The sequence below is a fragment of the Rattus norvegicus genome, chromosome 2 (genome assembly GCF_021556685.1).
Source record: "Rattus norvegicus strain SHRSP/BbbUtx chromosome 2, alternate assembly SHRSP_T2T, whole genome shotgun sequence".
Classification (NCBI taxonomy): Eukaryota; Metazoa; Chordata; class Mammalia; order Rodentia; family Muridae; genus Rattus; species Rattus norvegicus.
In genome coordinates, this window is record NC_141535.1 from 35279693 (window position 1) to 35292500 (window position 12808).

The window sequence follows — 12808 nt, forward strand, 5'->3', positions numbered from 1 at the left end:
TGGGCTCAAGCACACATCTTCACAATAGAATCAAGGCATATGTGAAAGAATTCAAGGAGAAAGGAAAAGAGGGAAGAGGGCATAACATTGTTTTTTCCCATTTCAGTTCAAGTTTGACTAGATGAAGAAACAGGAAGAAGTGAATCATTGTTAAATATCAGTTTTCCTGTAGGTTAAAAGAGCTTTGCATTAATGCCTCTAGAATATTTATTTTCCATTCTGTAGAACTCTATATAAAATCTAAACTAACAGTTGCTTTTAAGTAAAACAAAAATGTGCTCAACCAAATCTTTCTACAGTTTCAAAAATAAATCAATTAATGTTCAACTTCTATTAGAAGGCACAGGTTTCATTTTCAAGATTCATGCTGTGAGATTAATGTTCTATCAGGTGATTTCATTTAATTCCCACCTGTACTCTTTCACCATTTTTTTCATCTGCAATCTATATTCATGTAACACATATTTCCACCTTAACTTGTCATGGCAGCCTGCGTTTTCTCATCAGTTCGTTCAGGTTGACTTAAAACACGGCCAGATATCTTGCGGATGAAGCAATTACATTGAGCTTATTGTAAAGGAAATTTTTCTATCAAAGAATGTTTAAGGTTCTTTATGTAACTATTTGCTGATTTCTTCTACAAGACCTTATGATGGGAAGAATAATTTCTTCTCTATATAGAGTAAATCAAATAAATATACATTGCCAATACACAGATACTCAATCCCATCATCCAATAGTCAACACTCTGTGAAAATTATACTTATTATAACATTATTTGGAAGAGCAAATTCGAGCTGTTTTGAGCTGACAATGAATCCCATATTCAAGTTGATCCATGAATGGGCTACACCATGGTTTTTGTGAACATTTGATCATGTAAATGTTCCCCCCAAAGGCTGTGTGCATGACAAGGCTGACAGGAAGGAAGGGGGTGGCTGGGGCCAGACAACATTGCACACCAAATGTGGTGACTGAAGAGAACAAGCAATTTTGTCTAGGACTCAAAGCCCCTGGCAGCTCCCAGGGGAGCTTCTGTCATTGGTGGCAAAACAAAGTTTGGGGTTTTATTTTTCATTGTTTTTTTCAAAAGGGATGAGTATAACCATTTTTTAACATTGGCTCCTTTGTGTAACAGGCGGTCTGTTAGCACACATTTTCAGATTTCTTTCAGAAGGAAAACTAAATAGAAATGTGGCTGCATGCTAATTACCCAAAAACATGGTGCACCAGATGGCCCTCAAGGTCTGTTTCAGTTTCGTAGGTAAATAATGCTTCCTGGCCCCCTTGTCCCCTCTGTAAACCAGACTCTGAACTGCCCCTCCGTCATTTCTGTTAATGAAGAAAGTAAACAGGAAATGGGAAAGTAAAGAGGAAACTGAAAAACCACATTCTATAGGAGCAGATCATAGGGAGGAAAGTAAACATTTTTCCTCTCTTGATAAATCCTGTATCCAGAATTATTTTGTCCAGAAAAAGTAAAAAAAAAAAGATGAAGTATGAGTTGGGTTTTCAGTCAAAACATAAACCCCAGAGGGTTTACTTTCCAAAGATGCATGGTGTTTGGGCCTGTGCATTTCTCTAAGAGAAGTCTGTCAATTTTAATTTCAATTCCTTTAGCTATATTCCTTCTCTTATTACTTTAGGGAGATTTTAAAATTCATTAAGTCAGTAAATACAGTCCTGGTCAATTTCAAAACACACACACAAAAATAAATAAAACAAAACAAAACCAAAAAACCAAAAAACTAAAACTTCATTTTTCAAGTTTAGTTCTGCTGAGTTGCATATACATGATAAATTCAGCAAGACATTTCACTTACAACATTTGACCTTGGTATGTGCCACAAGAGAAAACATTAACATCAATAATATGTATGCAAACTGGAGGGGTGTGGCTGTCACCTGAGACTCTGGCCTTGGGTGTCCCATGTCTTGTAGCTCCCTTCTCTTTTTCCTCACTAAGTAGGTCACTGGATTTGCAACCATTGTGCTAAAAGAAAGATAAGAGAGGTGAGAAAAAACAAAAGTGATGGGCAAATACTTGGGATTGATGCTTCAAAAATTTCAAGTCATTAGAAAATCTGGAGGCTCAGAAGATAGACAAACAACTTGGACAAACTGGCAAGAAAACATGGCTTCTCTACCAGAAAGAGTCCTTCATTTTGACTAGGCCTTTCCAGAAATATCAGACAAGATGGGACCAGACAAAAATGAATCATGGCTTCTCCCTAGGGCTGGTGATGAGTGACTATTAATGCTAGACCAGAAGATAGATCCCGAAGCCACTCCTTGCATATCTGAGAATAAATGTACTTCCTATTTATTATTTATTTGTTTGTTTACTTAATCACTTATAGTACTGGAAAGTAAACCAAAGAGCTCTCATAGACTAGGCAAGTGCTCTTCCACTAGATGTAGCTTTCATCCCAAATGCTAGGTTTGTATTATATCTGTTTCATGAACTTGTAATCCTAGGGAAAGGAGGAAGGGAAGACAGAGAAGAGACAGCCAACTTGATAGTTATTGAGTTACTATCTCCTCAAGACAAATAGGCTTTCAAAATGTAGGTCAAAGTGAATTTGAGAAAAATTAAAAATCTACTTGTAAACTTGAGCTTGCAAGTCAGAACCTGTAACACTTGTAAGGCCAAGCTGATGTTTGGACAACCTGGTGAAACAGGAGGGGTTATTTTATAAATGAATCTAACAACTGAAAATGAACAGACTGAGAATTCTATAGGGGAGTCTCCTATTTAATAATATTCAATGAGCTTCATATATTTCCTTTGTGTCGGGGGCTGTACCTATGTGGATATATCCAGTCTCCTTAAAATTAATGTGGATGCAAGGACTAGTCCAGCCAGCTCACATTTTGGAGTATAGTGCTCATAGAATTCAATGCTTTTCAAAATAATCCAGAATGAGAATAAAGTATAAAAAAACCATCTTAACACTGTGCTCCACTGCATCCTGAGTGTGCAGAATTTACACGGGGTGACCCTACCAAAGCATCTTGCCCTCTCTCCCTTCATCACAGAGACTCAGATTATAAACAGTTTGGCACTTTGACTCTTGCTCTTCACAATACAGACATAAATTTCAAATTCATTAGGATACATCCCCTTCTTCCATTCTCTAGTCTCCATGTGGTCTAGTTAGGGTTGATCATATTATTTCTTATTACAATATAGCATCTTTGAGGGAATTCAAGAATAATGTTATGTAACTGAAAAACAGAGTTCAGACCAGAAGCCCCCTCTCCTTCGGGGGTTTTGAGATAATATGAAATGCAATACATTTTTTGATTCTTGTCTTCTCAAAAGAAAGAATTTAGTGGAGAGATAGTTTAAGCAAGAGGTCTACAAAGTGCATTCTCCAAAGAGAGATTGGAATGGGCTGCCCCAAAGAGGGGCAACAGTCTAGTGTATTCTACATTGTTGGGCCCTACCTAGGGGTGTTTCCCTTCCCCCTCGCTGAGCCTTTCAGCTTATTGTGGTAAGAAGTTGTTTATGCCTTTGGCAGCTGCTCTCAGCCCCTGTTTTGGGGCCAGGACTTTCCACAACATTTTCCTGGTTGGGGATTTTCCACCTGCTCTAGTACTTTTCCACTGCTTTTGCCTCTTGTATATAAGGAGATTTCAATAATGCCCAGATGGCATTCTCTTAAGACGAATGACCCGAGTATGTGTTTCTTCTTAAATCTCTCAGGCCTATGCCCGATTCTCAGTGTTGTGGCAACGAAGGCATCATTACTGCATAGTGAATTTTAAAGACATTTTGTTGAATAGTTAAGTGGGTGACATATTTGTAGGGTAAGCATGACCTTTTTCTCCTTCTAAAATGGTGGACCTGATCTCCAATTTAGGTTATTTCTTTTCATAATCTTTTAGGAAGGGCTACACAAAGGGGTGCTCAGCCATAATAGTGAGATTATAAGAAAGCCAGGATCTGTTGAGAATGAAGATCTGTTATTACTACACATGTTTAACAGTTGGGAAAGTGATCTAGTGCCATAGCTTCTGATACAGTGAGAGCAGTCAACTGCTGCTTGGAGGATGCTTAGCTCTAAAGGTGTGTGGTAACCATCATGAGACACAACTTGGAAGATTCCACTGTCGTTTTTCTCGAAAACCTCAAGTCAAATGCCTTGAGTACAAAGTATCTCTTTATATTTCATTATAAAATTGAACATGAACCATCTCATGGATATGAGGTCACAGCCATCAGGATTTTAACAATAAAGGGAAGCCTGTTACATTTTTTATAAAAAGAAAAGAAAACCAGAATAGGATTTGATGGTCTACACTGTGATAATTTGGGAGAATATTGTGATTAAAAAGGAGTGGACAGGATGAGTGTGCTTTGTCTGTCTGTCTGTCTGTCTGTCTATCTCTGTCTGTCTCTCTGTCTCTCTCTCTCCACGTGTGTGTGTGTGTGTATGTGTGTGTGTGTGTGTGTGTGTGTATGTGTTTCTATTAAGGAATCTATTAAGGAACGTCTTTTAATCTTGCACAAATCAGCTCAGTCTTAAGTGCCACTTCTCTACAGAAGGAGAATCCATACAAAGTATGGGGGTTTTTTTTCCACATGGCCAACAGCATAGCTCAGGTTCCAGAACAAAACCACAACTTTATTTAAACAAAAATGAGACAACTGAGTCCAAAGTTTGCTGCCTGGTTATCCAAATGCTCCAGCTCAGTGTTTCAAAAACTTGTCCTGTGGTTCTCCAGTTAGTGGAGACATTTACATTCTGCTTCCTAGGTACTCTCTTGAGGCCCACCTATGGGTGGCTTTGATTTTATATTTTATATTATGATGTACAAGTAATAGCATAAATTCTTATACAGGATCTACAAATAAAGCTGATAAGCATTTCGGCCCACTTCTGCTTCTCCCTCTCTCCCTATCTCATTCCACCACATTACCTATTTTTATCAGACTGCTCTCCGCACTTCATTTTCATAACAGCTCAGTGAATGTGCTCATGCCCTCATGCCTTTGGCTGTCCCTCTTCAGAGGAAGGAGGATTGCTACGCAAAGGCATTGAAACCTCTGTCTAGAGTGTCTCAGGCAGAGTGAGGATGGGTATTTGAAGATGCTTTGGTTGGTTTACATCAGGCCCTCCCCTTTACCTTCGATTTGCTACATTCCTGCATATCCCTTGGAGGTATCCCAAGTTCAGTGATCCAAACCTAAGCCAGCAAAACGCGGTGTTATTCTTGGTTTTGTTTTTTGGTTTGTTGTTGTTTTTTGTTTGTTTTGTTTTGTTATTTGTTTGTTTTTGTTTTCTGTGGTTTTTGTTTTTTGTTTTCCTTTTTTTGTTTTGTTTTTGTTTTTGCGTTTTTTTTTTTTTTTTTGTCTGTTTGGTTATTTAGTTGACATATTGGTTTTGTTGTTTTGTTCAGAATTACCTGCGTTTTGTGGAGATGTTATATTATTTTTTAAAAATTTGATGTGTTTGAGTGCTTTTCCTGCATGGATATATGTGTCCCATATGCATGCCTGGTTCCCATGGAGTTATGGATAATCCTAAACCACCTGTGGGTGCTGGGAGTCAAGCCTAGGGCCTCTGCTAGAGCAGCCAGTGTTCTTTTTTTTTTTTTTAACTTGAGTATTTCTTATATACATTTCGAGTGTTATTCCCTTTCCCGGTATCCGGGCAAACATCCCCCTCCCCCCTCCCCTTCCTTATGGGTGTTCCCCTCCCAACCCTCCCCTGCAGCCAGTGTTCTTAAGTGCCGAGCCATCTGACTAGCCATGGTTATTTTGATTGTTTTTAAATTATCTGAATGTCTTATATATTCATGCAATGTATACTGATAATGCCCATTACCATTAACTCTTCCTAGAGCCCTACCTCCCTCTTAATTTCATGCCCGAGTCCAATTAAAGCTCCTCACACGCACATGGGTATTTTTAATGGCTACAAAAGTACAACTATCCACTTGTCCCTTGATAAAATACAGGGTCACCCTTCACACCACTTAGTCTTCTGTGATTTGCTTCTAGCCAAAGTCTTACCTGTGTGATTTTTAGATCCCCACCACCACTGCCCCAGGATTTCTTCTTTGACAGTCGTCACCCACAAAATTGGCTTGTGCTGTTTAATCTTCATTGACAGTTTGATGGAATTTAGGGTCACCACAGAAGCAGACATCTAGGTATATCTGTGGGGAAATTTCCAGAGGGACTAACTGAGGTGGGAAGACCTCCCCTAACATCACTATGAACTTATGAACATCACTATTCCAGAGCTCATGTTCCAGACTGAATGAAAAACAGTGACCCAGGTGCCAGCACTCATCTCTAATTGCTCTCTGATGCAAAATGATGTGACATTTCATGTTCCTACTACCATGCATTACTAGCCATCATGTACTGTTCCTTCTAACTATGAGCCAAAAGTCAATCATGTGCTGGCTATTTTTATGTCAGCTTGACACAAGCTAAAGTCATCTGAGAAGAATGAACCTCAATTAAGAAAATGCCTCCATAAGTTCAGGTTGTAGGAAAGTTTGAAGGGCCTTTTCTTAAGCCACTAAGACTGATGGGGGAGGGTCCATCCCATTGTGGGTGGGGTCATCCCTGGACTGGCAGTCCTGAATACCATAAGAAAGCAGATGAAACCAGCCATGATGAGCAAGCCAGTAAGCAGCACCCTTCCATGTTCTCTGTATCAGCTCCTGCCTTTGGGTTTCTGTCCTGTTTGAGCTCCAACTCTCACTCCCTTCAAGGATGAACAGTGATGTGGACATGTAAGTCAAATACTCTTCCTTCCCCTAGTGGCTTTGGTCACAGTGTTTCTCTACAGCACTGGAAACCCTGACCAAGTGGCCTGTTCTTTCTGTTTGTTCTTTTCTTCAGGTAAGTTATCACAGCAGTGAGAAAAGTTGTCTATTGAACAACTTGAGCACACACCCACCAAGTGCACCTTCCTGGAGTGATCTTGGTAGATCACAGCACTATGCTTTTCAACGTTTCCATTTACCATTCCTATGAATAATTGAAATACTGTTCATACGGCCTACAAAGCTCTCTGTCCAATCCTGAGCTAGCACTCTGTACTATGGTCACAGCAGCTTTCTTTCTGCATCTCAGTGACTCACGACTCCTTTCTGTCACTGAGCCTTCCACACTGTCCCCATTTTTTGGAACTCCTTTATTCTACACAACTCTATTCACAATTCATGAGCTCTCAAGCTCACAGCTCAGAGCCCATGCTGACGTCATATTTTTAGTCCCTCCTCTTCCGTGCTCTTCATGGTTCTGTTACTTTGCATATTTTACATTTACCATGAACTACTTTCATTGTAATGTGTATTTTTTCTCCTACAAGACAAAAATCCCCAGGAAGACATAAACAGCGTCCTTCTCAATGACTCCTGTACCTAAGAATATAGCAGACTCATAAACACTTATGAAACGAAACTCAGTATGACTTTTAGTAAGTAACCTACTTAGTTGACTCTCAAGTTTTCATTCCTGGAAAATAGGGATGTTAGTTAGCACTAGCTTAGGGTCATATTACATATTTCAGGCAAGTAAGGATTCATGTCTGGCTGGCTTCTGTGGGAGTCTTCAGAGACACTTTAAATAGTTCAAGGAGCTAAGACTATTTTCCAGTGGAGCTTCCCCAGGGGACAGCAATGTGACACTTAATCCCCTGGCCTTCTCCCATGCTTCTCTCTAGTCCAAGAGTCCTCAGAGGGAGTTTACACATTACAAAGCAAGATTACTGGAAAATGGTTTGTTTTTTTTTTTCAACTGTTTCTCTGTATATTTCCAAACAGTACTACTTTAATTGATTTGAGTTTGCAGGATTGAATTCTAATTTCAAGACAACTCCCCAAACGATTCGCCACAGAACAAACCGTTAGAATTATGGTAGGTATAATTAAAATGCCATTGCATTCTAATAGTGTCTCCCCCTCCCTTGCTCCCACCCACAATTGGTTTTCTGCACAAACAAAGAAACAACTGTGCAGTGAGCAGGCTTCCGCCTGGGAGCATCCACCTATGGTTTCCTTTGCAGTTTTGCTAAGCAGAACTGGAAACGTAAAGCACACCCTATGCTTGATTTTACTCTCTTCCCTGTAGTCTGTGTATATCCAAACAATAGTCGAGACCCCTAAGATTTCCTCTCAAGTTACTCCTCCAAATTAGTACTTGAAAGAAGACCAAGGGTTAGTACTGATACTGTCTGAGTTTTCTGATTGATTCTATTGTCAAGCTGACTCAGAGAAATACAGACTCCCACAGCCAAACAATAGATGGAACCTGACGACTCTTATGGAAGAATATATATATATATATATATATATATATATATATATATATATATGCACGTACCCACATAAATAAAAAAGTAAAATGAATGAAATGTCAAAAAAAAAATAAAAAATAGGGTTGGGGATTTAGCTCAGTGGTAGAGCGCTTGCCTAGCAATCACAAGGCCCTGGGTTCAGTCCTCAGCTCCGAAAAAAAATTACATATATATATATATATATATATATATACATATATATATATATATATGGCTTAGTGGCGATATTTGTTTTAAAATAAAGAATTCAAAAGCAGCTGAAACAGGACAGGATGGTCAATGTCAGGGTAACAGAAGGGTTGCAACAATACACCCAGCAACAGAAAAGAAAACACTCAGAGAAAAAGTGACAGTGATGAGGGAAAGCATCTCCAGAGTTACCCAACTTCATTCCTGGGACCTTTTCATCCTCCGCCATCAAACATCCATCACATGTTCACAAAGCAGGTTCATTTCTGGTCACATTAGCAAATGTGAATGCCTGGGGATGGGAAATACCCCTAAGTCATAGTATTCTGCACCCAATCACTCTATTGCTGCCTCTTCCTGGTTTCTAGATGTTTGGTTTTTGCAACTGTTTTCTGATGCTGCCCAAGGCAGGCTCTAAGCGTTGTAACATGCCCTTAAGTGTGATTCAACTGTCAATCTCCTTTTCCTTTTTCGAAACTCAGGTCAAGCATCCCTTCTTTACGCAGCCTTCCCTGATGTCACCAGAAAGAATCAAGTGCTTAAATAGTCCATGATTTTCCCTCTTATTGTTAAATGTCCATAAATAATGCATCTCTAATCATAAGGCATAACTTTTATCCACAAGCCTAAATGCTTAACTTCACTATTACTATTTTAGGCTGACATGTAATTCAGTACTTCTAAAACATGAATAAATGAATGGATGATATTTGTTTCTTTGTGTTTATTAACTTCCTAATAGTTCAGTGGAATATAAGAACAGCATAAAGTTTATGTGACGTGGTATGACATCCATTGGCCTAAGTGCTCTTTATACTCTACCAATGATAGAATTACCAGTGGCATTATGTTAGGTAAATGGGGTAGAAATCAAGCATAATGAAAAAATCCAAGTTCTCAATTTGGTCCATCATTTTTGTCCTCTGTCTTTAACTATGGGAAGCCAGCTTAAATTTTATGGAAGGACAAACCCCCTCTACTTTGCCTAATATGAATTCTTGCAAAAGAGGTCTGTAGGTTTGGTATGCTGACTTCTAAGGGTATTGCACAGTGCCTGTGGCAGTGTTTTATGTAATGCCCAGTATGTAGTAAATGTCAAATAGTACTTCTCTACGATTTTTAAAGACATTACAAAGCTGACATTGCAGTTTGAGTTTTCCATTGCTATCCCTGTATCTTTATTCTTGCAAAGCTGTTAACCATAAAGACATCATCAGAAGGCAGGAAATGAGAGAGAAATTGTGAAAGAAAAGTGGCCTAAAACCAGAAAATTCATCTTTGAAGAGCTCTAATATATTTGATTTCTATCAGATCCACATGAAGCCCTTCCAGAAGAGTCTTCATTACTCACAATATGTCACTTCTTTGAAAACTAATGGTCTGACATATCTCCAAGCCGAAAAGACTTATCACCCTAATAAAGAATGTCTGGGGCAGCCTGCCACAGAAGCAGCTTGGAAGATGAATCATCTAGCAGTTTTCCAACATTAGCACGCATTGTTCATACACATGCATATACTGATATTGTATCTTTACTTATCCATAAGGGAGAGAATGCTTAAAGACCTTGGCTAAGTGTTTAGTTCCATAAGTATAATTTTGTAGCTAAAATTAATAGGCAAAAGACTTTCACAAAGTTTACATATGCTTTTCTCTCAGTGATCCAATTGGTCCCCTATCTCTGCCTTGCCCTAAAAGTTATATCCATCAGAGGTCAATTTTGAATCTTAGGAAGAACAAACCAAACTCATTCTTAAGATCATCATACTCTCAACTTAAATATAGCCCAAATGTAGGGAGTTTGTCTAGTGTATTTTCTTCCTGTGGCAGTGATAAGATACCATAATCAGAAGCAATTTACAGAAAGAAGGGTCTTTGGTTCTAGAGGGAGAGTCCATGATGTCTGTGAGAGGATTGGCAGCATGGGCATAGAAAAGGAAGCTGAGAGACTACATCTTCAACTGCAAACACAGCACAGAGAGCAAACTGGAAGTGCACAGAGACTGTGAACTCTCAAAGCCCACCTGAAAGGATTTACTTCCTCTGGCAAGGCCATGCCACATCCCTCACCCACCATGTCAGCAACTGGGAATCAAGTGCTTGAATACAAAAGCCCATGGAGGACATTCTCATTTAGACCACTATGTTCAAGACTATCCTAGTCTACAGAGTGAGTTCCAGGGCACCCAGAGACAGAAACCTGGTGTCCAGGACACCAGGACAGAAAAACCCTAACTCAAAAAAAAAAAAAAAAAGGGAGTGGGAAGATGTGGGAAGAGAACACACTTAAAAGCCTTGGTTAAACATTTTAGTTTCCTAAGTAGTTTTTTAGTTTCAATTAATACAAAAAAGACTATCAAAAGTGAATACATTTATATCTGAGTTTCCATCAGCACCATATAAAATGTCTTCATCATGCATAGCAGGACCACTATACCCAAGTCGACACAACTAATAAGTGTATAAATAAATATATTGATATTTTAGGTTATGCTGTTTCTCTGATATAAGTTATTTGTGAGTTTTTAAAAAATAAATCACAATGTCACCTTTTAAGGAACTTATATTCTATCAGGCATGACAGGTTAATGAAATAGAACTGTCACATCAGTGACAGTTCTTAGTATACAACTAATGACCTGGGATTGCCTAAGGCCCTGAAGAAACAGAATATCAAGGCTTCCCAGAGGAAAATACCAACATAGCTGATTCTGGAGCATGGACAGTAGACACTATTCTACAAGATAAACTGCTAGCAAACAGAAGCTATAGAATGCATGGTCGAGATGCACACTGAGGTAATTAGGGATCCCTAAGGGAGAGACAAACTAGAGGACAGCATAATATTATGTACAACCTCATGGACAAAAGAAATTATACTTCTCGATGCTATTGAAAGCCATTAAGGTAGAAATCAGAATGTGACATAAACAGATTCATGTCTTGGTAAATGACTCCTTTTCACTCATCAAGAAAGTACTGGTGCCACAATCAGAGACAATCACACTTTGCCATCCAGAGTAAATGTCCCCTTCATGTGTGTAGGCGACACCCACACATATGGATAGCTTCTCAAAACACTACCCCTTGCATGACAGGTAACAAACTAACACACACTGGGTTCAAGAAGATGGGATATGGGGCTGGGTAATATTTCAGTCATGTGACATGGTCCTCAGCAAGGCTGTCGTGGTTCTAGGAGCTTGTCCTTTACACTGAGCATTAACGTTCTGTTTAGTTGCCTGGCGATGACCTATCTTGTCCATGTTCCTTACTGTACTTCTGACATGACCATCTCTAAGGGTTATCCTTACACTGTGCAAAGAGTTTTGACTTATGCTAATTCTTACCACCACACCACAGAATATGTAGCATGAGGTCCTCATTACTGATAAAACCATCAAAAAACCATGGAATTTAAGTAGACTTACCAAATTCACAGAGATGATTGAGCAAATAAGTGTGTAGATTATGTCTTAGGTAGACTTAATTAGTAGTCATGCTCTATTGAGTAAATGCTTTGCAATATTATTTGGATTATTTGGATTCTTTCTAGTTTTTACTCTGTCATAAACAATGCTATAAGGCACACCTTTCAGCCTATGTATAATTCAGAGTGTGTTAGAGTGAAGTTTATGGGTATAACTGATGGTTATCTCACAAACACGCTACCATGTTGAGAAAGAATCCATCAGTTCTATTCTAGGACATATTCTGAGCATCAGTGGCTTTGGATTCTGTACTTGGCCTTTTTTGTACATGGGGAAGGAACCAAGATCTGTTATTGTAGCTTTATTTATATAATGGACACTTAATGTGTTTTCCTATTATTGAACACTCTATGTATTATTGTAATAAATTTCACTGGTTTATACTTCTTACAGTGCCAATGGAATCTGATATACGGCATTTAATTTTATTTAGAACTCCAAATCAGTCCCTGTACGTAACATTAATTTGTCATTTGTTTTCTAGTATTATCTAGATCAGCACTGTGGTTCAATGTAATATGTACTTCATTAAAATTCAGTATTTTTGATAATCTAAAGCACTTTAACTACCATTTCGAGGTAATGTTGACATTAGAACTTACTTAGGTTCACTCCTGAAACTAACTGGTTCTTAGTCCTAGCAGTAACTATGACACATTCTATACCGCGCAGGGCTGCTGGTCCCTAGATTCTATTTTGATGCTTTGCAACTTTTTCTAGATATCTACTTATATTTTAACTCAAGTTTTCCCCCACATAATTCTACTACCTAGCCTCAAGATTATTTTAATGTTTACTAATTTC

At 38.6% G+C, this 12808-nt stretch overlaps 1 long non-coding RNA gene across 2 annotated transcripts in view; it reads right to left on the reverse strand.

The window, feature by feature from the left end:
* LOC102546726 (uncharacterized) overlaps positions 1-12808 on the reverse strand; it is a 246060-nt gene that overhangs the window by 22550 nt on the left and 210702 nt on the right. The window contains exons 7-8 of one of the 2 annotated variants that reach the window (XR_015670592.1): positions 6023-6168; positions 1906-1993 (exon numbers count right to left, since the gene is read on the reverse strand). This is a non-coding gene — a long non-coding RNA (uncharacterized LOC102546726). Of the gene's footprint in view, positions 1-1737; positions 1994-6022; positions 6169-12808 lie in introns of those variants that run through there. The other variant, XR_015670591.1, reaches the window with a different exon arrangement.